The 4,406-nt window shown below is 36.6% G+C and overlaps 1 pseudogene; it reads left to right on the top strand.

Moving 5' to 3' along the window:
* Window positions 1-4,143: 4,143 nt before the first annotated feature.
* Window positions 4,144-4,406, top strand: part of LOC105295273 — a 1,965-nt pseudogene continuing 1,702 nt past the window's right edge.

Here is a 4,406-nt window from a genome sequence, read left to right on the forward strand (position 1 = left end):
AGTTTTCAACAGGAGTAAAAATCACCTCTCTCAGACTAAATCACAAAGCTCCAATCAAGGACCTTGATGACAAGTGAAATTAAATAAAACATGAGTGATGAAACACTGTAATATGTTTACGGTGAGCTAGTCCAGACAGCTGATAATTAGCTGTTGCCCAAACAGCAGCTTGGCAGTAGATGGCCGTAACCAGAACACAGAGCAGTAGTTAACTGAAAGTACTAGTAAAGGAAGCACGTGTTCTTCAACAGGGGAAACGATATAGGGAAATCATGGACCCTTCAAGTGCGTAGGCTGCTGGTGGGTCTGGACTCTGAACCTTTGCCGGTTTTCGGCTTGCACATTCCTATCTGCTGTGGTAATGCTGTTTACGCTGTGCGGTCCCAGAGCAAATGTCTCTGTATGTTTTTTTCCTGAGCTACCACCCACAGAACCTACAAAATCTGAAAACAAATAAATGCAGATGCGCACAATTTAAATAAGTTAAGAAACATGTTTTTAGTATCTGCCTAGATTCTTATACTGAAATAGTTTTGATTTGAATCCCTTTCAGCCCCCTAATTTTGCTGAATTTGAAGCAACCCCGCAGAGAGGGAAGATAGTATTTAGAAAAGAAAAAAAATAATTCCTCATATGAACTTAAACAAAATTCATATGTAAAAAGCAACCAAGAAACAAAAAGGAGGCCTTGAAGATTCCTTGACTGCTTATGGTCTTAGTTTCCTTATCTGCAAAGTGAAGTTTAGCCCAGATGATCCCGTGGTCCTCTCAGCTTGCCTGATTCAGGAGCTATTATTTTAATAGCATTCAAAGGACGTGTGGAAGCTAAGGCCAAACACACATGATTAAACGTGATGCAGAAGTAGAAAAAATGATCATATAATACAACTCTCAATCCAAATTTCTCCTGTGGTTCCACTGGTGTGTACATAGCAGTAATAGAGCCAGACCACAGAGGGCCAGGATTCTGTTGATCAGATTTTTCGGTTGATGACACACAAATGAATATTGGACTGTGCTCTTTTTCTGGATTGTGTTATTTTCTGTCTTCATCTCAATCTCTTCCTACTTCATAAGCACCCATTCTTGTTTATGGCCCTGCAATCTAACTCCCATTTATTTCTATAAAATGTGTATTCCTGAAATAGATATAGCATTATTGTTTTTAAAAATTTATGAAAAGAATATTTGTTAAAAATCTCATTCTATTTTACTTCTTTCACTTAAGTTTTTGAGACCTGTCCATGTTGATATATACATATGATATATATGATATTTTTGATGTTTTTGGTATTTATGATATATATGATATTTTTTCATATATAACAAAAATATATGATATTTTGTTAAAGCAACTCTTGTGTCATTTGAAAAAAGTTCTTCAGACCATAGACCAAAAATCATCCCTTTGAGATGGTGGCACTGGGTGCCAGAAGAAAAAGCATGCTTACAGTCTTGCTCAGTGGCATTGAAAACAGCTATTTCCTCAGCCTGCCATCCTTATATGTGCTTGTCTCACCTCTCTTGACGTTTATTTTCTTCCCTGCCCCTGGGAGTTGTCTTCAAGCTGTTGGCTTCTGGGATTAGCAGATTTCACATGGTGGTACTACTTCCTTTTCGTCCATAGGTCTTTCTCTAGGGGAAAAAGCAATCATTTTCTAAAATCCATATGAATGTAATGAACATAATATTTTCCTGGTTGTTGGTGTTTTTTAATATATTGCAAAAAAAGCAGGAAAAGGAAAAAATATATTTGTGTGTATATATGTTACTGCTCCATTTTATTTATGCATTTTCTTATTGATGGAGCTGTTGGTTGCCTTGATTTTCATCCATAACCCTGCAAAGAACATCTGTATACAAGTCTCCATGGACATCTGCATGAAAATTACCACAGGACATGTACTCAGGTATTGAAATGCTGAGTCTTAAGAAACATGCATATGCAAGCGCACTTACTGCTATAAGACTGTTCACCAAAATAAATTCAGACATTCACCAGCAGTCTGTGATGGTTCCTATGTCCACGCATCTTTGCATTATTTGACTTTATAATTCTTGACGATTTAATGAAAGTAAATGATATTTTACTGCTGTTTGAATTTGCATCCCTCTGTTTACTCTTGAGATCAAGTATCTATCATGCACTTGACAGAGACAATGTTGTGTTCCACCCACACAATTCCTTTTTTCTAGGCTCATGGGAAGGATGCACTTTATAGCTTCCCTACAATCAGGTTTTGTTCACATGAATGAGTCTTGGTCAATTCAATGTGGGTGGAACCATGATTAATATTAATATTTATTATTTTCTGGGAAATTCTCAAACTGGTTCTTGCAGTTATCTTCACTTTGCCCTTTTCTCTTTCCCTCTCCATGGTTGGGAGGAGTGTGTTTGAGGCAGCAGGAATCCATTCTCATTCTTAACTTGAGGAATGTACTATTAGCAGACTTTGCCATCATCCTGACGCAGAGGTTGAGGGACCTGATAGTATAACAACATGGTGCCCTTGCCCTGAGAAGTCCTAGCCCAATCTCGACACATAAAGTATATAGGAAAATGTCATTTGTAAAGGTTTCTAGCTTAGAAAATCTTCACGGAATTGTACTAAGATTTAGAGACCAAAAAAAAAAAAAAAAAGTGAACTTCTGCTTTCAGGAAAGGGTTATACTATGCCATCTCAAGTTGTCAGTTATTTAATGAGATTAGTGGTTTTCAGCCTTCTAACAGGTCAAGTATAAGGAATCTGGCTTGGGCTTTACTAAAAATGTTGTACTTATAATGCTTTATCTTAGCAGTACTCTTTAGAGAGAGTATCTTTGTTCTACTAAGAATCAAGATATTAGGAATAAGGAGGTGTACAGTCATGTGTGAGAAAGTGTCCCACATATTAACCCTGTAGTTATATAGATTGAAAGATGTCTGAATAAGTTTCACTATATTAAGAAATATAATTTTATCTACCTCTGAGAGGAAGAAATAATAGTCTTTCCCTTAAAATAACACAGCCCATTCAATTATTTTCTTTTTGGATACACTCTGTAGTATCATTTCTTTGCTCTCACAATTTATGCGACACAGCCCTGAGTACCCTGTTGTGCACAGCTGTCAATTATTGTTTTGTTCCTGCAGGAAGAATTTGCATTGTTTTCAGTCCCAAGCTGGGCATCAGCAGAATTGCTGGAATGAATTAATAGTACATTTTCTAAATATTTAAAAATACATAAGAGCATAATTTTAGTTCTTTCCACAAGAACTTCCACCCCACACTGACTCATACCCATATTAAGTTGAGGAAAAAATGGGTCAAACTCTTAAACCTGAGTTTTTACAATTCCTCAAATGTTTACACTATTAGATGAATCAGTTGTTTAGATGACAGTCTCCAAAGTTGGATGTAACATGCCAGGGGGTTGAACAAACTGTGCAGTGGGATGCAGGAAGAAAATGGTAGGGACTTTAACTCATCTATTTTTTTTTAATCTAAAAATGAAGAAAGAAATTAAGTTTTGCTAGTATTAGTTCATTTTGATGTTGCCTCCTTGCTCAGCCTGTCACCTGAGCAGAGTTTCCTGAGGAAAAACGGTGTCTAATTTATTGGAAAGTTTGAACTAAGCTAATTCTCACAAAATGAACAAATGGCTTAAAAAGATTCTTTTAAAGATAAATGATAAAATGGAGATAACACTAATAATACAAGTACTAGCAGGAGTAACCTTGATCCCATGCCTAACGCCCAGCACCAATCCTTCAGCAGTCCCTTTAGAAAGCAAAACAAAAAACTAATTAATCAGATCTGTCAAGAAGGTGATAAAATTTAAAACTATCAACAAGACTATTTGAAATGTGGATTTATAGGCACTCACATTAATGCCCACCATTAGCATATAGTATATCTTGAGATATTAGCTTATAGTATAAAGCCATCATGGTTAACAATATACTTTAATATTTTGTTATTATTTTCTTCATTATGTAGTAACCTTTATGTTCCTCATCTCTCTCTCTCTTCTCTCTCTCTCTTTCCATCTCTATGTCTCTCCCATGTATATATGATCATGTATTATAAACAAACAAGTTCAAATATTGTTTCAGGATGTCTGATCAAACCCATTAAGAGGGCTTTTCCTGCGGGAGCCACCGAGTTGAGAGGAGCGTGGCTTTCTCCTTCCCCTGCCATGGTGTGTGCTGGTCCACTGATATTGGTGTACTACAAAAAGGGGTAATCATCTGGCAAAAATATCACTCTGCCTGCTTTGCTCAAGGCTCCCATTCGACCAGATATTATGAATTTTTTTCACGTCAACTTGTGCAAAAATAGTAGATAGCCCTACACTGTCAGTGAATTAGCAGGTCATCGAAACCAGTGCTGAGTTGTGAAGTATTGGCAGAGCTGTGGCTCAAA

Source organism: Pteropus vampyrus, unplaced genomic scaffold (assembly GCF_000151845.1).
Source record: "Pteropus vampyrus isolate Shadow unplaced genomic scaffold, Pvam_2.0 Scaffold102, whole genome shotgun sequence".
NCBI lineage: Eukaryota > Metazoa > Chordata > Mammalia > Chiroptera > Pteropodidae > Pteropus > Pteropus vampyrus.